The sequence below is a fragment of the Tachypleus tridentatus genome, chromosome 8 (genome assembly GCF_004210375.1).
Source record: "Tachypleus tridentatus isolate NWPU-2018 chromosome 8, ASM421037v1, whole genome shotgun sequence".
Taxonomy (NCBI): Eukaryota; Metazoa; Arthropoda; class Merostomata; order Xiphosura; family Limulidae; genus Tachypleus; species Tachypleus tridentatus.
In genome coordinates, this window is record NC_134832.1 from 128,582,896 (window position 1) to 128,610,437 (window position 27,542).

Below are 27,542 nucleotides of genomic sequence, written 5' to 3' on the forward strand. Positions count from 1 at the left end.
GGAATATATGGTATACAGCAGTATATGGTTTCGTGGTTTTGATTCGTGAGCTGTATTTACTTTAGTTGGTGGTTGATTTTGCTTTTTGTCTAGGTGTGTGCGTATAATGTTTTCTACGGTTTGTGGAGGAAACTTATTGATGTTGATGAAGTATTGTTTTATTTTGTCTAATTCATCGTTAATTTTATCTGGTGAGCATAGTTTTATGGCTGTGTTTATTTGGTTTCTTAGTATGTTGAGTTTTTGTTTTGTTTCATGTGCTGAGTCCCAAGGAATGTATAGTCCAGTATGGGTGATTTTTCGGTGGATTTCTGTTTTGAATTGTGTGTCAGTTCTTGTAATTTTGAGGTTAAGAAATGATATTTGATTGCTTTCTTCCTGTTCACATGTGAAGTTAATGTTGGGATGTATAGAGTTAATGTGATTGAAAAAATTAAGTATGTGTTCTGTAGATTTGAATCCCGCAACCGTGTCATCTACATATCTGTACCAGTATAGTGGTGGATGTAATGCTGTGTTAATTGCTTGTGTTTCAACTTGTGTCATAAAAATATTGGCTAGAACTGGTGATACTGGGTTGCCCATGCTTAGGCCATTTGTTTGTATATAGTTTTGGTTGTTGAACATGAAGTTGGTCTTTTATCGTGGTGAATTCTATGAGGGTTGCTAACTGGTTACTGGGAATTTCTATAGTTGGGTTAGGGTCTCGGATATAGAGTTCTAAGGCTATCTTGCAGATCATTGGGATACTTTTTTACCAACGAAGCGTGGGATTGACCATCACTTATAACATGGTTGAAAGGACGAGGATGTTTGGGTTTCGAACCTGCGACGCTCGGATTAGGAATCAAGTGCCTTAACCACCTGACCATGCCGAGCCTAGTCATATTGTATCGTCACACCTTTAATAGATATTTAGCATGAGTAGTAGTGGTGTGTGCTGTAGAATGATCGTATTGTTTAATCTAAAAAAATAGTTTACTTCTAATGTTGTATGTTGTAGAATGATTGTACTGTTTAAATTAAACCACAGTTTTCTGTTAATATTTTAAATGTGAGACAAAATAGATAATAATTCTTCACTATCATTCAAAGCTTTGTGTAAATAAGCTATCTTGGAAACCCATAATCTTAGTTCTTGTTTCTTCCGCTGTATTTGTACAGTTCCAGCCCTAAACTGCAATAGTCTGATAGCATTTGTTTGTTTTGGAATTTCGCGCACACGAGAGCTATCTGTGCTAGCCGTCCCTAATGTTATAGTGTAAGACAAGAGGGAAGGCAACTAGTCATCACCACCCATCGCCAACTCTTGGGCTACTCTTTTTACCAACGAATAGTGGGATTGACTCTCACATCATAACGCCACCACGGCTGAAAGGGCATGTTTGGGGCAATGGGAATTCGAACTCGTGACCCTCAGATTACGATTCGAGCGCCTTAACCACTGGCCAAATCCTATCGTAAGTAATTACATATGCTTGCGAATTTTAAACTTCATAAAAGTTGTTTTTATTTTAATAACGGATTATCCATAATTCAGCTTCACAGATTTCGTAAATAATATTCCTTTTTTCTTCTGTCGCGTAAGGATTTTTGGCAAATCTGGAAGGAAAAACACTCTTACTTAGATCAAAATATTATTTCGTTTATCAAAATGAACATCTGGTTTCAATGACCAGCAGTAACCAACCATTATGCTGATGCGTCCATCTTCCCTAATATCTCCTCTATACTTCCTTGATATCTTGATGAAATCCTTTTTCTTTGTTTTCGCTGACGACACTGATATTTTCAGGAAAGTAGTCAATATGTGAGCATAAGAAATGAACTTTCAAGCTGATATCACAACTGAGCTCTTTGAATTTATCAAGCTTTTTATTCACAATATTTTAATTTATTTGAATCCTTAAAAAATGTTAATAACATCATTAAAGGCAATCCACACTTCTTTTTCGAATTTCCTCATTGTCCTTTCGAATTGTTCATTGAAAATCAATTTACTAATCTGTGAGCCAACAAAAATTCCTTCTTTAAGTTTCGTTTCTGAAAAGTTGAAAACTGCCCACATAGATATTTGAAACAATCCTTATTGTGGTCTGAAACCTTTACAAATCGCTTAATCAGTGATGTCGAGAAAACCCACTTGTAGAGAAATATATATGTAAAAACGACTCGTTTGGGTTGAGAAAATTTTTTACGTGGAGGAGTGAACAACGTTTCGATCTTCTTCGGTCATCGTCAGGTTCACCGAAGAAGGTCGAAACGTTGTTCACTCCTCCACGTAAAAAGTTTTCTCAACCCAAACGAGCCGTTTTTACATATATAAATCGCTTAATCAAGCCCAGTTTTATGTGAAATTGCGGTAATAGGACTTTCTTTGTGTCAACCAAACCTTCACATGCAATGCTTTTCGATCTTGGTATCAAGCTAACCCTGCTTGGCCATTGCTCTTTTATCGAGTGTTGATCTCATATTCTGATGTCCAATTTACATGAAAACACGGAAATTTTGTATAACCGCATTGTTAACCCAACAACATGTAAAGGACTTTTAAGTCTCCACAAACAGCTAACCATGTTCTTTGTATTTGACCTTATTAAAAAGTTCGAGATTTTTGTACCAAATCTTGAAATGTGGCCTGTTAATTCTTTATATACTACCAATGTATTCCTGCGGGTTGTAAATGATCGATAAGACTCTCACGTCGTGAATGGTCTTGGGAAATCTATAGCCACTTGTAGTAAATATATTAAGCATAACAAAACGTGGCCTGATTTCAATGAAAATGATTCACTTATGTAAAAGTACTTATGAAGTGTTGCGAAAAATCTATTTGTGATAGGGAAAAAGATATTTTCGAATTCAGTATACAGGAATTATTAGAACAATTCGTGACAATAAAAACCATCGCAGACCTGAACTATCTTTTGGAATTCTGAGAGGTTGAAGAGAACATCACATTTCAAGTTACTGTATTTTATGTTTCTAATAGCTAAGCTGATGTAGAACATTACATCTTGAGGAAAGGGTGTTTCTAAAAATGTGGACAATAAAGTGAAATCTATTATGTAATTTTTATCCAGACACAATCAGAAATGTGCGATAAGAGATTCAACACAACGACTTTCTCGGACTTGGTATTCATATTGTTTTAAGTTGAACTGTCAAGTGTCACGGATTTGCTACCATATATCTGTTTTAATATCGATGTTTGTTTAAGTTAAATTTATATTTAGATATGTACACAATCTGTACTGTTAAGTCTTTATTGCTAAATTCCCGCCTTCCAACTAAAATTGTAGAAATTTCTCGAGAGTAAGAATCAAGAAGATTCGTGGATGTACGTAAACACTGGTATATCACGTTTATTGTTGGGAAAACTGAAATGTCTTAAAAACTCTTCTCAGGCCTATAAATATAATCAACACAACGCGCCAAGAGATAGTATATATTATTGGATTCTGTAGTTAGGATGTTATAAACCTCGAAAGCTGTAACTGTGATTAATATAACGCTTATTGATCGTGAACTACAGATATTTGATTAAGAACTATTATAGATTTCGAACATTACAAACCGTTTAATTTTAGCGAGTTGAAATCAAACATTAGTATTTTTACGAAAACATTACATAAAATAAGTGGTGTAATAACTCAGCGAAGAAATAAGAATATAGAGCTAGCTGGTTCCCTGTTAAGTGAATTGTGCCTGCATCAACTCAAAACTGATTCGTTTATCGCGAACCCTCGATAAAATAACAAGAAAGTTTCAGACTAGTTTGTAAATAGATCATAATTTGTAGTAACCATTATTGTGAATTGTCATATTGTTTGTATATTAAGAATATATATGTATTAACAAAGAAAACTGTGTATATCAATCTTGCAAGTATCATAAATTGGATACATATCGATATTTATTTAACTTCTAAATCTAAATTATCATTTAACTCGGTTTCAAGCAATTCAAAATTTTAATATATTACGTAATAAACTGAAAGCTCGTCTAGAACAAGTTGTAATACGTAACATAAGAAGTCGATGAAAAAGCTTTCTACACGTGCAAAATTTTTTAACAGTGAATATAAAACTCAACTCGGATGTTTCGAAACACGTCCAACCTGATAAATTAGTAACACAACCCGAGCCATCTATCAGTTGATGTTCGTACTGAGCAATATTAAACCTGTATTATTTGCATATATTCTGGACTGTAAGTAATATAACGTAAAACACCTAGGCTCTATGTTTGATAGGTACATTTCGTGGAGCAATGAAATATATGGTGTGCAGGCTGGAAGTAGGTACACAATGGATTACGAGTTACAGTTGACGTAAAGGAAGATTGGAGATAAAGAAAACATGTTTTTGCAAGCCGTTTTCTTCAATTATACCAAGGAAGATTAGTCGAAATTTTGAGTCGGTTTTTATTTTTAAGTAATAAAGAGCTTTCTGCTGTCCCTTTGGCTAGGTTTTGTCGATGTCCTAGCATGCGTGCTTTGTATTTAGATATACAGGCTACCAGTTTCACCTGGACTTATTCTTACGTAGGAATCACTTTCGCGGTTCCAGTACATTTATGGTTGAAACCACGTTAAGAAAGTTAATTGTAATTATTATAAATTTTATTTAAGCCATTTGCAAATAATATTTGCAGGGTTATGATGAAAACATATTATTTATCTCATTTAAAGCCAATTATTTGTTTTTAATAGTAGTATAAATTTACTTTTGAAATTCTTGTAAAAATTGGTTTATAATTCTGGTTTGATAAATTATATATGATGACATAATTTATTTTATTATCTTTAGTTTTCAGAATGGTGCAGAAAACTTTCACAGCTCTTGGTAACATTGGCACAAGCATCAGCAATAAACTTTGAAGAAGCCAAGAAAGTTCCTTTTTGTTTGTTTGTTTCTGAGATTTATCCAAATATACAAAAACAGAAACAAAAGACAGGGCTGTTTTTTTAGTCAACTGTTTTATGCATGCATTTAGGGTGTTTTAATACCTTAGTACAAATATTTATGTAAATTAAATCTGCTACCATTTAGAATCTTTTCCCACTGGGCATATCATGCTCTTTTATTGTTTCATGTGGATAGAAAAAATATTTTTTTAGTAAAAATACAAAAGCAAGTTTAGGAAATGGTTTAAAATATTAAGAAAAACTCAATGTTATTTTGAACAGCACATTGTACTGAAAAAACGAAATTTATTCTCCACTCATTTAAAACTGAATCACAAAATATTAAAAATATTCTATAAAAACCAGTTCATGCAACATGTGATGCATTATAAATATGTTTCAGATTTGATAGCATTTAATAATGTAATTAAAAAAATGATTATTTCAAACTACATGCTATACCAAGTATTGTCAGTAACTTTAAAGATCATTACTACAAATGAACAGTAAAACATTGAACCAAACTATTTTACTTTACATCACAAAACTAACACAATTTTCCTAAATTTCTTCTTTAACTTTTTCTTTTCCTGTTTTTTTTAAAGTGAAATCTAATTTTGAAGTTAATGTCTTATTTATCAGCTTACATCTGTAATTACAATAGCATTAAGAGAAATCTTACATATTGATTTTGAAATTATAGTTGGTATTTATTTCACTTAATGATATGGTACTAAAATTAAATTTGTGCCATGTTTTACACCGTATACAGTGTTTAATCACCAATACATTTTCGTTGGTAGTGGGTTATTAAATTTATTCTCCATACTTTCTGTAATTGTTTGTTGATCTGATCATTTTCTATGAAGTTTAAAACTAAAAATAGTATTCATTATAAGGGCTGATATTTATACATAAACATAAACTGGCACTGTTTTTATCAGGAAACTCCCAGACCTACAAAGTAATTGAAAAGAAACTCAGAATATGGTAACTGCTTATGTAAGCATTAAGTCAAAGGTAGGTTTTAAGTATTGCTACCAATATTAGTTGATACTCTGACCTTGTAGAGTTGTCTGTTTGTTTTACTGTTTATTCAGTACTGAGTTGAAAGTTAGTTGGACCTAATACATTAAGACAAGCAGGAGTAGAGTGGTATTTGTTGTTAAAGAAAGTGAAATAATATTTGTTGTTTTTAAAATAAATATTAATGAGCCAATGGTTCCAAGTAAAGTTTGCATGCATAAATTTCTTGCAAGTAACTTTGGTTTCAGTAACCAGATGACAGTTTCCATTTAAAGTGTATGTGGAGCTTCACCATGCCAGCTAGTACAGCTAACATTAGCTGATGGTTAATTTGATTGGTTTTGCTGGTAAGAATATTTAACTGAATAGACCTATGTCACACACTTATTCATGACAAACACCTAACAGTTGTCACTTTATGACAAAACAAAGGGAACTTTTAAAATGGAAGGAATACCTAAACACTTAAACATAGAGGAGGATATTAAATATTTCATATTGTACATTCTCCAGATAATATGTACCCATATACACAGTGCAGTTCATATTTCGATAAGCAGTTTCCAAATATATTAAATAAAAACACCTGCAGTAAAAGTTAATACAGAAAAATGGTTGATTAGCTGTACAGTACATTTCAGAAGGTTCTGATTTTATTTATTTGATATTAGGCATAATAGCTCTGAGGTTAATTATAGAAGCATTTCTGAACTACAAGCAGAAGTTCATTATATCCCAGGTGATTCCTGAACTAAAAGTGGTAACAAGTGTATGCAAATACTGAATTAGATTAAACTCCTTTCTGTAAAAACACTGTGAGGTTACACAACAACATATCTATTTAATATGGCATATGAACCAACGAAATAATTTGAAATTAGGTTAGCTGCTATAAAATGTTCCAGATTCCTTAAATAAAAATGGAAAATAAGCAAAAATTAAATTTATTTAATATTAACATGATTTACATATATAATAACATTAAATGTGTAACAATACACAAATTAGGAAATAATATTGACAATCACATGGATATTTCATCTCCTAACTTAATTATTACAAGGGTTTTATATTACACTGCAACATCCATATTTGGGAATATTTCTCTCACATTTTTATGAAAAATGTGTGACAAATTGTAGCTTAATTTCATTCTTCATTCTTTTTTAAATGAATAATCTCTATAAAGACATAACTACTAACTTCCTACCTGGACTGCTTCTCTACAGATACCTTTCAGTGCTTTAGCCCACTGTTGCTTTCAGCTTGTACCTCACACTACATAAAGGTGTGACAATTAGCTCTATCAATGAATTTACAGTTTCCTCTTAGTGAATATCTGTCCTCACACTGAGAAGAAAAGGCCTAGCTATAAAATTATCCCCATTTTCAATAATCAGTAACTTGTATCAATAATGTGATATTTTCCTGCTGGTGTAGATCCCTTATGGATTGTCAATTTACAGGTTGTTACAAATATTCCACTTTACACTGGAAAATTGCATTGTTTCTCTTTAGCATGCACCTTCTTGTGATTTTGTAAAATGCCATTGCTTCTAAAATATATTCCACACACTATACAACTGAATAGTTTTTCTCGAGTGTGAATTCTATTATGTGTTTTTAGGTTACCCATTATTCCAAACTCTTTACCACAAACTACACAATGTATGGTTTTTCATTAGTATGTACTACCTCACGACTCTTCAGTTCACTGGTTGTTATAAATGTTTTGCCACACACTAAACTACTATATGGTTTCTCTCCAGTGTGTATCCTTTCATGTTTTTTAAGGTCACTTTTTGTTCTAAAAAATTTGCCACACACAACACAACTATATGGGTTTTCACCAGCATGTACCCTTTCATGTTTTCTAAAGGTTACCCAATATTCCAAATTCTTTGCCACAAACTACATAACTGTATGGTTTCTCTCTGGTGTGTATCCTTTCATGTTTTGTAGATTCCCCATTGTTCCAAAATCTTTGTCACATGCAAGAGGTTGTCTACCTATTGGGGACTTGGACTTCCTGGAATTATGCTCAGGTGAATCTTTTAGTGTGGACTCTACATGATCAATGGAATCTCACTTGGAATTCTTTTTCTAAAGCAGTTCCTCAAACCTCTTGTTTTCATGGCTCTGCACTCATCTGTGCACTTCACACACTGATGCCTTTGCACATATAACAATGCTAATCTTTCTCTATTCAGGTCTCCTATTCTGCATGTATTAGCACTGGCTATGAATGCATCAGCCAGGCATGGTCAAATCTCTTCCTTTGTGCTTACCTCTCTGTTCATCTCCACTTTGAATTAAGTCCCTCATTTGGGACTCTTTGCTGGCCCAATCATGGTTTCCTCTGCTTTTCCTTCTCCTTTTCTTCTGCTTTCCACAACATTCTTCTTTAGCCATATATACATGTTGCAAATAGATTGATAGTACATAAACCTATACAACTCTTCCTTCCATTTTCTTCTTCATTCCAGTTTGTATACCAGTCACCTCACCTGTCCTGTTCCTGCAGTCTGCTGTTATTTGGCCCTTCTTCCTTTTACGGTTCCCAGTCCTCTCTTTTCTTTCTGTGGGCTCCTACAGCCACTCAAGGTCTTTCTCCTGTTATTCTTACAATATTAGTCCAACAACTTATCAATTTAATGTATTTTGCATTGAATAAAGTATGTTGGCATTTACAGGTGTCTTCCCAACACATTTTGCACCTAACTCATTCATCGTCTATTGGAGAAGACTGTTCAGGTTAGCATACAGCCAACCCCTCACACGTTTTTTTCACAATACCTCTATCATTTGATTGCTTTTTTCCTCATAAAGCATTGAAGCCCTTGCCACTTGCCAATTCCTAGCATGGGATGGTAAAAATTGGAGGATACCTCCTGAGTGTGACCATTTCCCTAAGTATAGTTGGGAAATAACATTTTGTCAGTGTAGTACAGTTCCCCCATCTGTTTAACTTTCCCACACCCTACTGCTATCTAGGATTTTGATTGTATGAGATTTAATTACAGTTTTGAACTCAGGAGATTAAACCTTTTTGATTGGTATGCTGATCATGCCCAAAGACTCATAAGTTAATTTAGTCTAATCTTTCCTCAAAGAATTTTACTTTGAGGATAGGCTGAGAGAGATACTGATGAGTAATAAAATCAAATCGGTGTAACACACCTATCCTCAGTATTGCTGGTGCACAAAAAATATAGCTAATAAAAATGAAAAAAGGTCTCAAAGATTAATTTACTCTAATCATGCCCAAAATAATTTAAAGTGTTGCAGCTACTGAGGATTCCCTCATCTTTTCGTTTTAGTTCTTCAAAGTGCAGTTTCACTGTTTTTATGGTTATTGATGTGTAATATGAATAACCTTTTCCCCAACACAAAATTTACAAACAATTTTTTATAATTGTTAATGAAAAGAATTTATTAATGTGTTGTACTGGTACTTTTTTCAGTGATTTTCTTTTCACATTAAAGTAGGTGCTCAGGCTAAACACAGTGTTGTCTCAGTTAAACTAGACTTGATATATAAATATGCTTTAACTAAGTTCACCTCATTTTGTTCCACAATATTTCCTTCTCATATCAAATAACAATATCATAATTCAAATGAAGAATGAAATTATGAAGTACTCTTTTTGAAAGCTTTAAAGAAAATTAAGGACATAATGGTAAATATTGTCAAGATTTGGTAGTTTTGTCACCTGCATGCAAAACTGTTGAAAAATAGACAATATGGCTTATAAAGTTAAAAACAAAAAGAACTTTCATTACATATTTAGATCATAAGTTTATGATCTCTCATAGGTGAGACATAGAAGGCTGCATCAGAAACTGAAAAACTGGTTGAGAAACAGTACTTGAAAAAAACACATTTGTATTCAAGTTACTAAGTCAAACTCGCTTTATATTTATCTTCTTTTAATATTTCCACTTTCCTGGAAAATTACAATGCAGTATTATGATAAGAAAAATTGACAAAATTCACAAATACTAATGCTGTCATTTAGGTATGCTGAAATCTATTCATAAGCAGAATTTGTTGGTTTAAAAATATATGTGCATAGAAGCAAATAAATAAAACAATCAAACTGGATGCATGTCACAAGTGTGGTATCTCATAGATAAGTGATGGTACTTTTGTGCTTTTTAATGTACATCAATTTCTCTGCCTTGTACCCAATTTTACTGATTTTGAGCCTTCTCACTACCTTATTTTTAGGTATCTCTTCTCTTTCCATTTTATAATGAAAATGCTTTACCATTCTTTAGAGATTTCTTTTCTACATGGACAACAGACTTCTTCTTGACCATCCCCACACATAGTCCTGTGAACATACACCTTCTATTTTATGAAATTGCTCATTTAGGGTGGCTTCTCAAGGTATCCAAGTCCTTTCTTCCTCCAAACCAATATCTCATTCACCTGAAGCCTTTCTTCAATAATGCCCAATTGTCTCTGATTTGCTCATACAACTTTGGGAATCTGGTTGCAAAAGTTTCTAATCTGCTTCCACATTCAAAACAATTCTTTTGAGGCCCACAGGTTATCTAGAAACTCTCATTCCACTTGACACTACACAGGTGTCCCTTATAGTGGGCATTTTTCAACTAATGTAACCAATATAGGGATCCACTTTACCTACTAATCCTTCCTTCTTGTTCTCCACAGGAAGATCTTGCTTGATGACTAATTGCTCCAACAGCATTTTAAGTTTTCCCTTACCTTCCCCTAAACTGAACTTTCACCTGATTCAACATCATACACATTTTCCAGGCTGGCATGAGGACTACCCACATACCTTTGTTGACCATTTTCTTCAACACCTGGCTGTCTCATCTCCAGAGAGGTGTTGACTTTTGGCCATAGTCACCATTCAGTCCATTTCTGACATTAAACACATAAGTATTCTTATATCTTTTCCCTCCACAACTAACTTAGTACAGGATCCTACTAGTTACTAGGTGTACTTCAGAGGATACTTATCCAAAATCTGAAATGGGCCAAGACAATGGAAAACACTTACATCATCTGCCCTGGCTTTTTACATACCTATTGTGAGATGAGGTGTTCCATAAGATCATTTGAAGTTTCTTTAAGGTATTTCAGTATATAAGGAGTGGACAAAAATGTCAACAATGTTGTTAATTTTTATTATATAATAGAAAAATATGTAAAACTATATGTTTTCAGAATACACTTGATGAGTTTTTTTCAAATACGATCTCAAATCCTCATTTTAAACTGGCTCTTGTAAACAACTGAACTTTTCATTATTTTACTTACATTTTCTCACAAAAAGTGTTTTGCACTCGCTGTAGTTTTTAGATCTTTTTATTCCAATTAGCATACAACATGATCAAACATGTTTCTCTGCAATAATCAAATGTCAAAATGGAACTCAAAATAACACAAACCAATTTCACAAGTTAATATTTAGTCAGCATTCCCTTGGATTTCAATACTGCTTCACATTGATGTGGCATGCTTTCAGAGTTTGTGCAGACATTCCCAGGTAACTGCCATTCTTCTTTCAGTACTTCAAAGAGTTCATCTTCCATGATGAACTTGCTATCTTCTGTTAATTGGTTTAACTCTGCTCACAATTTTTCAGTCTGATTGATACCAGGTTATTGTCCTGGCTATTTCATAACAACAAATCACTTATTTTTAAGATATCTTTTAATGACTACACAACTGCATAGATTCTATAACTTAAACAAGGATAAATCTTGAACTATTCAAGATTGAAGTACCTCTAAGTAGTTTCCTTGCAAAAATACATTGGGTTATATTTCCCAAGGATTGGTTGATTTGGGACTGATGCACATTCTGATGATTCTGAATGATTTTTGGCCAAAGATAGTGATGGGCCTGATGGCTTTTTATTTCCACCATTATCACTACTTTCATTGTCTGACTTCTGGTTATCATCACCAGCAAACATATTCAAGTTTACTTCCAACACTGCATGGTGTGTACCAGTCATTAAATTTTGAGCCACTTCTTGAGTTTCTGATAAACTGAAGTGCAACATTCCAGTATCATTGCTTTATGTTTCTGAATTTGAATCACAAACTCACTTTATAATTAATGTTTCTGCTATGCTGTCCAGCATAAGGGTCCAGGTTAGGTTACTTTTCAAAGAATCAACCCATATGACTCTGTATTTTATTTTCCTTCCACCATGCAAAAGTTTTCCATGCTTTATAAAATACTTTATATTTTTGTTTATTATTTTTTGTAGTTTATATACTTTAACTCGATATCATATACATAACTTAATTTATCCCATTCAAAAATATTATTTATTTAGCTTTTTTTTAAAATTCTTATAATAAGTGAAGAAATAAGCATGATATGACTAAACTTAGGCCTGTTATTAAGTAAATACTATGTTATTGCAAAAGGGGCTACCTGTGTTCTGCCCACCATAGGTATCAAAACTAGATTTCTAGCAGTATAAGTCCTCAGACATACAGCTGTGCCACTGGGGGTGCTGTGTTTTTGCTATGATAATGATAGAAATCAGAAACAGACAATATGCTATTGTACTAAACAATAGAGCAGAAATTATGGTTAAATAAAGCTTAACCAAATCATTGAATATTAAATTAGACTTAGTAGCTAAAATCTAGGATATCTTTAGCCTATATTAGGTATTTTTCTCAATATTTCATTAAATGTTCTACGTTATGACTCAATAGTGATTTCAGAACAAATAAAAACAGACCATTTGAAAACCGAAATAGTTCATTTAGCTCCTGATTACTGAATAAATTAAATATAAAGTTACGTGATGTATTTGTATTAATGCAGTGTTAAAAATGGGGCTTCAAAATGTAAACAACAAATAATGTACTGTAAAGTATGGACATAATACAAAGAGAAAATGAGTTACCATGGAAACATACATGCAATGCTAACCTTTTATCAATATATGATACTATGTGCTCAGCTCAAGATGCTGAATTACCTCATAAAGCACGTAAGTTTTGTGATTGACAGCTGTCACTGTGTGGGTGGGTGTGTATAGTAGTATACTATATGTATATGAAATGCTATTAAACATAATAGAAACGTTTATAAATATATACCATAGTATATATGGAATATATATACTATATATACCATATGACCTAGTAACTTTACACAATAACTGAAAGAATCAATTCCTGTGATACCAAAATTCACTTTAAAATTATGTACTATATATTTTAAGTTGCTTTATAAATAAAGGTTCTAATGGCTCCCCTGCAAAACCACATGGCACTAAAAGGTTAAAAATATGCAAGTGAAAATGTCACAGATGGGTAATATGCTTTTTGAAAAGGCATAATCTTTATGTATGCAGCTTTCTCCCAAATATCTTGGTGAAGTTTGTCTAAAAAAACTATTGTAACCATAATTTGTGGGCATTTGCCCCTTGACCTCTGCAATTCCGATGCCTATGGCACTTCCTGGCACATCACACATAGGTGAATATTGGGATTCTGTAAATTTCTCAAATTATGTGGAACAAACAGAATTTTATTTCATAGCCAGTGAAACAAAAATAAAGCAATATTCTTGAGTTTGTATGAAAATAATATTTATAACTTGTTGAGAAATCTGTTCAGTTCTGATAAACCTAGAGAAACTATATTTTCTGATGTTGTAAAAACTTTAAAAAGATGTTAAAATCCCAAACCATCATTTTATTCTCTTGCATTCAAAAATTAGGACTGGAAATTTCATACTATGTTGCTCAGTTGAAATCTCTTGCAAAGAATTGTGAATTTGTATATCAGTTGGAAAACATGCTTTAAGATTGTTTATCAGTTGTCATGAGGGATTGGCACATAAAGAACAGACTTGTGGAACATAATTATGAAGTTATCCAGCTATAAAGCTAAAGCAGTTAGTACAACCCAAACTATTGAGGCTACAACTCAGAATGTCCAAGCTTGCAGCACTAGTAGTGACACAACTTCAATTACATCTGTTGTACAACATACGCAACATAAGACAAAGAAATCTGTCAAGCCTAAGCAGGAGCAATGCTTACCTAGTAGTAGTTCTGGATGAATCATGCAGGAAGTTTACAACAACAATCAAGCTCTCACTGTAATGGTATTCACAACAGATCTACATGTCTTCTACACAAGAATTCCATTACTGCAAGAAATGAGGTCATGTTATTTGTGTTTGTTATGTCTGTTAGAACAAGGAATCTGAGAAACCATCTCATCCTGTAAAGAATTCTTGAATAAAAACACCATAATATCTTTGTCAGATGTTCCTGATAGTCATTCTGAATTAACCTGTATTTTGTATCAAGTCCAGCAAGGTTATAGATCTACTCCATACACAGTGGAACTTTAGCTGAATGGATCCTCTACAGTTAAGGAGATCAACATAGGAGCATTTCTCTATTCATAAGTGAGGTTGCTTTTGATCATTTGTGGAAGAATAACCAGCTCAGACCACCTTTTATTTCATTATGCAATGCCTTATCAACATATGCAGGAGAAGCTGTATCTATAAAAGGTCAAGCTCAAGCTACTGTTTCATGAAATGGAAAGTAGTATAATCTACCTTTGTTAATCTGGAAGTAGAACAAGTCTGTTCACAAGAAATTGAATGACACAAATCCAGCTTTACTGGCCTAAGATTCAAGTTCATATTGCCAAGTCTAAAGAAGATGAATCTTCTGTCAGTATCAAGTTTCAAATGTTAGAGAAGCTGTTAGAGCAATTCTCAGGTGTCTTCAAGGAGGAATTAGAATGCATTCAATGTACTCAGGCTCAGTTACAAGCAGATCCTGATACCATTTTATGTTTTGTGAAACTGAGGCCTGTGTCTTGTGCCTTATGTGACAAAGCAATGTTACATTGGAAGTTGATAGACTCTGAAGTGAAGACATAATTGAAAGAACATGTCAATCTGAGTTGATGGCACCCACAGTACCAGTACTTAAAAATGTTGAAAATCAAGTAAGGATCCATGGAGATTTTTCCACAACCATCAATACTGTATTTAAGACTTATGTGTACTCCATAACTGAAAGGTTTAAGACCTATATTTTCAACTTGCTGGAGGAAAAAACCTTCACAAAGATCTAAGCAATGCTTACCTACAAGTAATTCTGGATGAATCATAAATGAAGTATACAACAACAACAAAAAGATAATAATCAAAGTCTGTACCAGGGTATTAGGTTTCCATTAGTGGCTTCTTCAGCACCTGGTATTTTTCAGAGATTAATAGAAAATCTACTGGGCATTATTTCTGGTGTCTTTTACTACTTGGTTTATATTCTCATAATAGAACCTTTTAATGGTAAACACTTAAGAACTCTAAAATTAGTTCTTCAGCATCAAACTCAAGAAGAAATGGATACTAAGTGCTACATCTCTACCTAACCTAGGGCTCAAGATGGATGTCACTTAACTTTATTCACTGAAAGATAAAGTGAGAGCTATTAAGGAGGGTCCTGCTCCTATATCTGTTCATGAGTTACATTCATACCTTGGTTTTTTGAAATATTACAGGAAATTTCTACAAAATCTGTTGTCTCTACTTATTCCTTTAAATCATTTTAAAAAGAAGGGTATCATTTACCAGTGGGAAGATCAAACATTCCTAGAATCCAAGGAATTAATATTGGTATGTGATGTTTCACCTTACATTGTTAGATGAATTCTATTCAAAATCATGAATGGTAAAGAACATCCAGTCAGATTCACGTTCAGAACATTGTCATGCACTGAACTACTTCACAACTGAAGATTAAGAATAGTGACTGATGATAAACCTCTACTCACTTTGTTCAATGAAGAAAAAGCTGTACCTCAAATAGCTTCACCATGCATTCAAAGATTGGTACTTATGTGGATACTTTGAGTAGATTACTTGTGAAGGATTCTACCCTAACTACTCATGAAGATAAGGATTTCTCATGGATCACATTTCTACTAAGTTGACTATTATTGCAGATATGATATAAATCTACATTCAAAGGGATCCAGTTTTGTTGAAAGTATACGAGTTCACCCATGACAAATGGTGAAAGAGGTGGAGTGAATCAAGATTTGAAGCATTATGGTAATAGAAAAAAAAAAAGAGCTACAATGAGGCTGGATGTATAAGTATGCAGAAGTCATTTGATTATACCACAACTTGTGTTGGAAGATTTACAAGATACTCACCCTGGAATCATCCAGATAAAAGCATTGGTTAGATCATTTGTTTGGTGGTTATTTCTGAATGAGGACATAGAGTCAATGGCATGTGAGTATTCAGCCTGTCAATCTGTAAGGAAACTGTCACCTGAAAATCCACTGATTCATGGGAATGATCTTTTAAACCACAGGAGTGTTTGCATATAGATCATCCAGGGCAATTCATGAGCAAAATGATTCTGGTCATAACTAATGCTCATTCAAAGCATCAATGCTTCAAGCACATCATTAGCTGTAACTGTTGAGAAACTATTTGCTAGACACAGACTTCAATGTCTCTTGTATCAGACAATAACAGTAGTTTCATTAGCTCAGAATTCAAATCATTTCTGAAGAACAGTGAAACTGAACATATCTGTGCTGGTCTGTATCATCATGCAACTAATGATCTTGCTGAACGTGCCATTCAAACAGCCAAGAATTGCATTAAAATGAAAAGTGGAATTCTTGAAACCAAACTTCACTGATTTGTGGAAAGTTATAACTCCTCAAAACATTACAGAAGTATCACCTGCAGAGCATCTACAGATATACTGAAGTGGAAGATTAGATCTAACTTGGACTTACTATGCTCCAAAGTAGATTCAAATGTTCGGAGAACAATTTAGACAGAAACAGTTGCATGGCCTTCACGGTTGAGTAGATAGTTATCTATTAGAGACACAGTCCATATGAAGAACTTTGGATGAAAATCTGTCTGGGTGTCTCATGAGATTGTTTGTGTTGGACCCTTATTGTACAAGATTATATTGTACCATAACTATGTGGTGAAACACCACAGTGATAATCTTCATATTCATTTCAGTGAAAAGGATTAGTCTGAAGGTAATCCTACGATGATGAAGTCACTAGTAAATCTTCAAATACCTACAGATCAGGGAATGATCACCAAGCAGGATGACATAATGGTTCCTGAAGATCATCAGCCAGCATCTGAACCAGTTGATGTCACTGCACCTCTTACTCCCAAATCTTCTCATAACAAGGGTAGTCAGTAACCATTAAGGAGATTGAGTTATTCTTTCAAACCACCAATGAGATATGACTTCTAAGGTCACTTTATGTTGTGTAGCTTGTGGAAGCAGAACCTGTGTTGAATATTTTAGAGAACTGTATGTCAAGTAATTTCCAAATCTTAACAAAGAAAAGAAATATGATGTTCACAGTTCATATAATTACCCCCCCCCCCCCATAACTATTAATTAGTATTACTCCATGATTAATTCAAGTGTTTATGAGATGTTGCGAGTACTGGATTTTGAGTTTGGAGGACTACACATGTTTTTCAACTGGAATACTTTATTGTAATGATAATGATTTTACATTTATTTGGATCATACACAAATATCACAAATGTGCTTCCTTACTCAAGTATCAGTAGTTTACAAAACTTCAATTTCATTTGGTCTACACGTTATAAAAAACCCACTGCATTACATACTCTACACTTTAGTATTTCAACAACAATTTACCAAGTCTCTTTTCCAGATACAGGACCACATTATTCTTTTTTGTGTATTTTTAAGTTATAATTTATTACAGTTTCCACTTTGAGAAATTTTTAAAAGATTTTTCAGTGGTACGTATCTTTTATGGTTATTAAAGCTGCAGTTTGTAAGAAACTGTGTTTCACACACAGAACAACTATATGACTTCTCCCTGGACTGTATTTTCTGATGTATTTTGTAACCACTCAATATGCAGTTTGTACAAATTGTTTTACACACACAGGAATATATGGCATCTCCTGGAGTTATTTTCTGATGTATTTGTTTCAGTATGGTTTCTACTTAGTATGTATTTTTTTATGTATTCTTAAGTAAGAGTTACTTCCAAATTGTTTTCCACAAAATGCACAACTGCAAGGTTTTTCACCAGTGTGTATCCTTTTATGAACTTTTAATTTACTATTTGTTCCAAAGTCTTTTCCACAAACTGAACAACAGTAAGGTTTCTCCCCAGTGTGTATTCTATGATGTATTTTTAATTGACTATTTGTTCGAAATTGTTTTCCACAAACAGCACAGTTATAAGGTTTCTCTCCTGTGTGTACCCTCTGATGCATTTTTAATTTACTATTTGTTCCAAAATCTTTCCCACAAACTGCACAACAATAAGGTTTCTCCCCAGTGTGTATCCTTTGATGTACTTTTAATTTACTATTTGTTGCAAATTGTTCTCCACAAACTGCACAGCTGTAAGGTTTCTCCCCAGTGTGTATTCTCTGATGTACTTTTAAATCACCATTTGTTACAAACTGTTTTTCACACACTATACAATTGTAAGGTTTCTCTCCAGTATGTGTTCTTTGATGTATTTTTAATTGGCCATTTGTCTGGAACTGTTTTCCACAAATTGCACAGCAATGAGGTTTCTCCCCAGTATGTGTTCTTTGATGTAATTTTAATTTACTATTTCTTCGAAACTGTTTTCCACAAACTGCACAAGTGTAAGGTTTCTCCCCAGTGTGTATTCTCTGATGCAGTTTTAATTCATTATTTCTTCCAAACTGTTTTCCACACACTAAACAACTGTAAGGTTTTCTCCAGTATGTGTTCTGTGATGTTTTTTTAAGGAACTATTGGTCAGAAATTGTTTTCCACAAACTGCACAAATGAAAGGTTTCTCCCCAGTGTGTATTCTTTGATGAATTTTTAATTCACTATTTGTTCGAAAGTTTTTACCACAAATTGCACAAATATAAGGTTTATCTTCACTGTGTATCCTCTCATGTTGTTTCAGGTTACCCACTGTTCCAAATCCTTTTCCACAAACTACACAACTATATGGTTTATCTGCAGTGTGTATCCTCTCATGTTGTTTCAGGTTACCCATTGTCCCAATTTCTTTTCCACACACAACACAATTATATGGTTTCTCTCCAGTGTGTATCCTCTCATGTTGTTTCAGGTTACCCACTATTCCAAATTCTTTTCCACACACCTCACAACTGTATGGTTTCTCTCCAGTATGTATTCTTTGATGCATTTTTAACTCACTATTTGTTCTAAAGTGTTTTCCACAAACTACACAGGAGTAAGGTTTATCCCCTGTGTGTGTTCTTTTATGTATTTTCAATGTACTACTTGTTCGAAATTGTTTTCCACAAACTATACAACTGTATGGTTTCTCCCCAGTGTGTATTCTTTGATGTATTTTTAAGTTACTATTTGTTCCAAATGGTTTTCCACATACTACACAAATAAAAGGTTTCTCTCCTGTGTGTATCCTCTTATGTTGTTTCAAGTTATCTACTGTTACAAATTTTAGTCCACAGATTTTACAACTATGTGGTTTGTCACCACTCTGAGGTATATTATATTGTTTTAGATTTTGTATATTTAAATTCCTTTCTCCACACACATTGTTCAGTTTTGGAAATTTGACAACATCTGTGAAGAGATCTTCTTGATTTAAAATTTGATAATCAGGAAACTGACTTCCACAACAGTTGTTCACACCAATCTTTATATCTGAAATCAATATATATGATGCAGCAAACACTAACCAACATATCATATGTTACTGTATTTGATGAACTTTGAAATACATTACAACATTGTTATACAATTAATATGAATATCAAAATCAAAATGTATAAGTAAAGAAAAATTACTTCACAGTTTTACACTTTATTAAAAATTTCTTTGCGATCTGAAATAGCATTGAAAACAAAATTGAGACAACAGAACATGTTCAAAAGTAAAATTACTTGTAGAAAACATTTAACATCAGTTATTGAAATATAATGGTAGAATGCTACAACAACTAACACTATTTTAAGTCAGTAATTTATTATATTAATTTTAAAAGCTATCTTAACTTCTTAAATACAGTGGTTGATTATCACAATTGCCTCCTAATTCTTTGTTGTTTTAGCAAGGTGGTTAATATCAGTTCTTATAAGATTCTATCGAAAAGATCTATATATGTTTAATTAATATTTACACGTGTCATTATTTTGCCAAAATTAACTATTTATCAACATTATTTATTTTATCAAGTTCTCAACAAAATCCTCCTATTACAAGCTGTACGAGTTGCAAGCATTCAAAACATCCATGGAAATTAATGATAGCAGTATAATTTATGTACATTTAAACTAGAGCTGAACAATTTAATTAATTTCCTATGAGCACTGATTACCATCACATACACTAACCAATTAATGAAACTACAAACTACATCAATTTAATGTTACAGAAATAACTAACTACTCAAAATTAGTGTTTCTGTTATAATAATTTAAATTTTTTCTCAGCAATATACAGGAATATCTCGCACAGTGAGGTTAATGAGTTCGAAAAAACTACTGCAATGATTGAATCAACACTGAACAGGGAATAGTTTTAATAAGAAAAATAATGATACGTGGGTATCATAAGGAATTTCTTCATAGTAGAAATAATTAAGCCTGATTAGTTAGAAAAAAATAAACACAAATAATTATGAGGTAAAATAAAAATTAAACTAATTGATAAACTTTATTTTGAAAAATTAAAACAATGAAAATTTTATTTTGAAAAAATGAAAACTGTAAAATTTTACTGATTAAAGAAAATCTATCTGATCTAAGTTGCACCATTTTCTTTTCATTCTTTTCTTCATGGAGTTCTCAATAACGTCGAATGGCATTTTCTAACACTCATTGGACATTAATGCTGCACTCCATGTCTGGATCATGATTTATAATTAAGTCTGAAGCAGTTTCCACTGCCCCTAAACATTTTTTCAAGTTCCTGTAAAGGAAATTCTTTTTCCATCTCTTCTCTAGCATCTTCATTATACTCTGGACTTTCTTCTTTCTTATATGTCCAATCTTGGTCTAAATTAAGGAGTGTATCATTGTTAAGAACTTGAGGATGTACGTCAATGCACTCTCGAACATTAACCATTTCCAAAAACTTGAATCCAAGATTGTGTCCAATATTGACTACATCTTCAGAAACATCCCTAATTTCAGACGCAAAGCCACAGTTATTGCTTGTGCAGTGAAGCAAAATGTGCTTCCTCACTGCTCTCATTGTTATTCTTGTTAACTTTGAGCCACACTTTGTTGATGTTTTTGATAGCATTTCTGATGTTGTAATTTTTCCAGAATTCAGTCAAAGATAGTGCAGCTTCTCTAGTTGTTGCCTTTATTGCTCGAGAAAAAGTTCGCCTAAAATAAGATTTAAACATCATAATGACACCTTAATCCATTGGTTTCAATAGAGATGTTGTACTGGGTGGAAGAAAATGAATTTTGACATTTTCATTAAAGTTACAAAGTCACTTTGGATGGCCTGGTGCATTATCTAATATAAACAAAGCTTTATAGTCCAAGTTGTTTTCTTTGCAGTAGCGTTCAATTGCAGGACAAAATAACTTTTTAACCAGTCTTCAAACAAAGATTTCATGACCCATGCTTTTTTACTTGATTGCCAAACAGCTGGGAGAGTCTTTGCACAGCTGCTCAGGGAGGTTTCTGCATGATACACAAGCATAGATTTTAATTTAAAATAGCCAGATGCATTTCTTCCTAAAAATGTGTCAAATGATCTTTTGATGCCTTGAAACCTGGCTGAGTTTTTCATTTTGTGATAGAAAAGTTCTAGAAGGTATTTTTTCACAAAATAAACCCATTTCATCAACATAAAAAAGTTGGTTATCTTTGTAGCCACCTTTTTCAATAATTTCCATAAATGCATTAGGAAATTTTTTAACAGCATCCTTCTCTGCACTTAAGCTTTTGTCTATATTGCAAGCATTATGAATACAATGGCATTTTTTAAAATGAAAGAACCAACTATGGTTTGCTGAAAATGTTTCATTATTTACCCCTTCTCCATCGTTTTCTTCCATCACGTTTTCTTTGAGGGTGTTGAAAAGACTCATAGCTTTCGTTTGAATTTCTATTTGACTTAAAAAAGGAAGTTGCTACTGATTGCAATCTTTTATACGTATTGATAGCGGATATTCCATATTCACCATTAGAGAACTCCTTTTCTTCACGAGAGTTGGTAGCCATTCAATACTTTTTGTACTGATTCTTTTTCCTTTTACAACTCTTCTTACAGATGAATCATTTATTCCTTTGTCTTGTGTGAGTTTGGCAAACAAAATGCCTTGTTCATGGCATTTGATGATATCAATTTTCTGTTTTAATGTCAGCCATTTACATTTCTTTGGCTCGGTATCATCAAACTTTCTTTTTCACTCATAATAAAGAGATCTCTGTAAAAAAATTGCAAAAAGGATACACCCATGCTTAAGAAGAAAAAGCTGAACTTAGATTGCTGCTGGCAGCAGTTGATGCTCAGATTTAAACTATACAGTATATAAATGCACCTACATATTGTATAGGCTTGCAGAAAGAACTACAGGGTGTTCAGAAAGTCACTGTGCAATTTTGTAACAGCATTTATTCAGTCTGTTTCAAACCAGCAACTGAGAGCGATGTTTAGAAACAAAATAAGAAGGATCCAAGCCTATTTTGATGCCAACAGGGGTCACTTTCAACATTGTTTATAATTGTCATTCATATTTACCTCCTGTATTCTATATTGAAACATGTCTGTTAATAAATATATAAGTGCACAGTGACTTTCCAAACACCCTGTACAATAAGCTAGTCACTCAAATTTTGGGAGATCATTAAAGAAAATCTTAGAAAAATGTCAACCATAATAAAAAGGACCCAAGGACTTATATGTATGTAAATATAGCCACATTATATTGAATCATTCAGTACTAATTGAATCATCTGTGACAAATTATAAACTGCACAATAATACACCCCATACTGATTGAAGTTGCACTGTGCAAGGTATTGCTGTATTAATCAAAATTACTAATTAAAATTATTGGTTCTGATTACCATATTCTGTTATTTCAACAACTGTAGTTCTACTTAATATTTTTAGGAATTGTCTTTCATGGTTTTTACATTGAAACTTGTTTTGCAAGTTTTAAATTCCATGGAAAAATGACATTAAAGATGCATTGATTTTCCATTGCATAAATTTTGGAAAAAGTTTTCAGATATTATCCTGATTTCCTAAACAACATTTTTCATGCTAAATCTATGCAATCATGCTGTGCAACTGAACTGATATGTTGGTAATCCACCTACTGAAAGCAGTGAATGTTTCTGTTTGTGTTACAGCAGGCATTGCAGGTACTTAACTGACAACAGCTAATGTCTCCTCACTATTTGCTATTTCCAGATTATATGTTATTATCTGTGTATAGCACATTAAGAACAGTTACTTAAATGGCTTGGTGGATACAGAATTATTTTTTATTTTTTAGCAATACCAAACAACAAACAGTTACAACATCATTACATAACACTCTTAAAATGTCTTTAGAGAAATGGATAAAATCAACCAATTCTTCCAAAACCAGAGGCCTCCAAACCCCACAACATTGTAACACAGAATTAATTTATCCACTGATAAAGGCTTTTTATTTTGCCAAAACTGTTGTTCAAAAAAAGTATATGTATGTGCCACAAAAATAGCAAAAGTTAATTCCACAACAATGATTAGCAATTTACAGTATCCAAGTGTTAAAAATACTTTCATCAAAGTAATTTATTGTTAAGTACAAAGATACATAGAGTTATCTGTGTTATGCCCATTGAAAGTATTGAAAACTAACTTTAATGCTAAAAGTCGTAGTTGAGATTTTATGTCAAATTAGTTCAGCTTTGGAGCAGTGTGACCTGGTGATTTGAGTCTCATGTTTCATTCCTGTTCCCACCAAATGTGCTTGCTCTTTGAGTCTCATGTTTCATTCCTGTTCCCACCAAATGTGCTTGCTCTTTGAGTCTCATGTTTCATTCCTGTTCCCACCAAATGTGCTTGCTCTTTGAGTCTCATGTTTCATTCCTGTTCCCACCAAATGTGCTTGCTCTTTGAGTCTCATGTTTCATTCCTGTTCCCACCAAATGTGCTTGCTCTTTGAGTCTCATGTTTCATTCCTGTTCCACCAAATGTGCTTGCTCTTTGAGTCTCATGTTTCATTCCTGTTCCACCAAATGTGCTTGCTCTTTGAGTCTCATGTTTCATTCCTGTTCCCACCAAATGTGCTTGCTCTTTGAGTCTCATGTTTCATTCCTGTTCCCACCAAATGTGCTTGCTCTTTGAGTCTCATGTTTCATTCCTGTTCCACCAAATGTGCTTGCTCTTTGAGTCTCATGTTTCATTCCTGTTCCACCAAATGTGCTTGCTCTTTGAGTCTCATGTTTCATTCCTGTTCCCACCAAATGTGCTTGCTCTTTGAGTCTCATGTTTCATTCCTGTTCCACCAAATGTGCTTGCTCTTTGAGTCTCATGTTTCATTCCTGTTCCACCAAATGTGCTTGCTCTTTGAGTCTCATGTTTCATTCCTGTTCCCACCAAATGTGCTTGCTCTTTGAGTCTCATGTTTCATTCCTGTTCCCACCAAATGTGCTTGCTCTTTGAGTCTCATGTTTCATTCCTGTTCCCACCAAATGTGCTTGCTCTTTGAGTCTCATGTTTCATTCCTGTTTCCACCAAATGTGCTTGCTCTTTGAGTCTCATGTTTCATTCCTGTTCCCACCAAATGTGCTTGCTCTTTGAGTCTCATGTTTCATTCCTGTTCCCACCAAATGTGCTTGCTCTTTGAGTCTCATGTTTCATTCCTGTTCCCACCAAATGTGCTTGCTCTTTGAGTCTCATGTTTCATTCCTGTTCCCACCAAATGTGCTTGCTCTTTGAGTCTCATGTTTCATTCCTGTTCCCACCAAATGTGCTTGCTCTTTGAGTCTCATGTTTCATTCCTGTTCCCACCAAATGTGCTTGCTCTTTGAGTCTCATGTTTCATTCCTGTTCCACCAAATGTGCTTGCTCTTTGAGTCTCATGTTTCATTCCTGTTCCACCAAATGTGCTTGCTCTTTGAGTCTCATGTTTCATTCCTGTTCCACCAAATGTGCTTGCTCTTTGAGTCTCATGTTTCATTCCTGTTCCACCAAATGTGCTTGCTCTTTGAGTCTCATGTTTCATTCCTGTTCCACCAAATGTGCTTGCTCTTTGAGTCTCATGTTTCATTCCTGTTCCCACCAAATGTGCTTGCTCTTTGAGTCTCATGTTTCATTCCTGTTCCCACCAAATGTGCTTGCTCTTTGAGTCTCATGTTTCATTCCTGTTCCCACCAAATGTGCTTGCTCTTTGAGTCTCATGTTTCATTCCTGTTCCACCAAATGTGCTTGCTCTTTGAGTCTCATGTTTCATTCCTGTTCCCACCAAATGTGCTTGCTCTTTGAGTCTCATGTTTCATTCCTGTTCCCACCAAATGTGCTTGCTCTTTGAGTCTCATGTTTCATTCCTGTTCCACCAAATGTGCTTGCTCTTTGAGTCTCATGTTTCATTCCTGTTCCCACCAAATGTGCTTGCTCTTTGAGTCTCATGTTTCATTCCTGTTCCCACCAAATGTGCTTGCTCTTTGAGTCTCATGTTTCATTCCTGTTCCCACCAAATGTGCTTGCTCTTTGAGTCTCATGTTTCATTCCTGTTCCACCAAATGTGCTTGCTCTTTGAGTCTCATGTTTCATTCCTGTTCCACCAAATGTGCTTGCTCTTTGAGTCTCATGTTTCATTCCTGTTCCCACCAAATGTGCTTGCTCTTTGAGTCTCATGTTTCATTCCTGTTCCCACCAAATGTGCTTGCTCTTTGAGTCTCATGTTTCATTCCTGTTCCACCAAATGTGCTTGCTCTTTGAGTCTCATGTTTCATTCCTGTTCCACCAAATGTGCTTGCTCTTTGAGTCTCATGTTTCATTCCTGTTCCCCACCAAATGTGCTTGCTCTTTGAGTCTCATGTTTCATTCCTGTTCCCACCAAATGTGCTTGCTCTTTGAGTCTCATGTTTCATTCCTGTTCCACCAAATGTGCTTGCTCTTTGAGTCTCATGTTTCATTCCTGTTCCACCAAATGTGCTTGCTCTTTGGGTCTCATGTTTCATTCCTGTTCCACCAAATGTGCTTGCTCTTTGAGTCTCATGTTTCATTCCTGTTCCCACCAAATGTGCTTGCTCTTTGAGTCTCATGTTTCATTCCTGTTCCACCAAATGTGCTTGCTCTTTGAGTCTCATGTTTCATTCCTGTTCCACCAAATGTGCTTGCTCTTTGAGTCTCATGTTTCATTCCTGTTCCACCAAATGTGCTTGCTCTTTGAGTCTCATGTTTCATTCCTGTTCCCACCAAATGTGCTTGCTCTTTGAGTCTCATGTTTCATTCCTGTTCCACCAAATGTGCTTGCTCTTTGAGTCTCATGTTTCATTCCTGTTCCCACCAAATGTGCTTGCTCTTTGAGTCTCATGTTTCATTCCTGTTCCACCAAATGTGCTTGCTCTTTGAGTCTCATGTTTCATTCCTGTTCCACCAAATGTGCTTGCTCTTTGAGTCTCATGTTTCATTCCTGTTCCACCAAATGTGCTTGCTCTTTGAGTCTCATGTTTCATTCCTGTTCCCACCAAATGTGCTTGCTCTTTGAGTCTCATGTTTCATTCCTGTTCCACCAAATGTGCTTGCTCTTTGAGTCTCATGTTTCATTCCTGTTCCACCAAATGTGCTTGCTCTTTGAGTCTCATGTTTCATTCCTGTTCCCACCAAATGTGCTTGCTCTTTGAGTCTCATGTTTCATTCCTGTTCCCACCAAATGTGCTTGCTCTTTGAGTCTCATGTTTCATTCCTGTTCCCACCAAATGTGCTTGCTCTTTGAGTCTCATGTTTCATTCCTGTTCCACCAAATGTGCTTGCTCTTTGAGTCTCATGTTTCATTCCTGTTCCCACCAAATGTGCTTGCTCTTTGAGTCTCATGTTTCATTCCTGTTCCCACCAAATGTGCTTGCTCTTTGAGTCTCATGTTTCATTCCTGTTCCCACCAAATGTGCTTGCTCTTTGAGTCTCATGTTTCATTCCTGTTCCCACCAAATGTGCTTGCTCTTTGAGTCTCATGTTTCATTCCTGTTCCACCAAATGTGCTTGCTCTTTGAGTCTCATGTTTCATTCCTGTTCCCACCAAATGTGCTTGCTCTTTGAGTCTCATGTTTCATTCCTGTTCCACCAAATGTGCTTGCTCTTTGTTATTTCAAAGATATTACTAAGCTTATCTTCCACTGTCACTTATTATAAACAGCTGAATAGTTAAAAGGCAACAGGCTAGAAGCACCCACTACTAAATCTTTGGTCAATGAAGTGAGATACAGACTGTAAATATTCTTTTGGTTTCTTAGACTGTGTTATATGACTTATAATTTCATAAGTGTATTCTTTAAATTTAGTAAAAGCAAGTGTATATCCATGGCAAGGTTTCAGATCTCAACCCTCATTGTTTCCAAACACTGAAAGAAAACAAGGCATCTTTA

The 27,542-nt window shown here is 34.1% G+C and overlaps 1 pseudogene across 1 annotated transcript in view; it reads right to left on the reverse strand.

Annotated features, from left to right (window-relative positions):
* Window positions 1-17,447: 17,447 nt before the first annotated feature.
* LOC143223469 (uncharacterized) overlaps window positions 17,448-27,542 on the reverse strand; it is a 41,873-nt pseudogene continuing 31,778 nt past the window's right edge. Inside the window, exon 5 of the transcript XR_013012923.1 lies at window positions 17,448-19,641. The product of XR_013012923.1 is annotated as an uncharacterized LOC143223469 (transcript). The remainder of the gene's footprint in view (window positions 19,642-27,542) is intronic.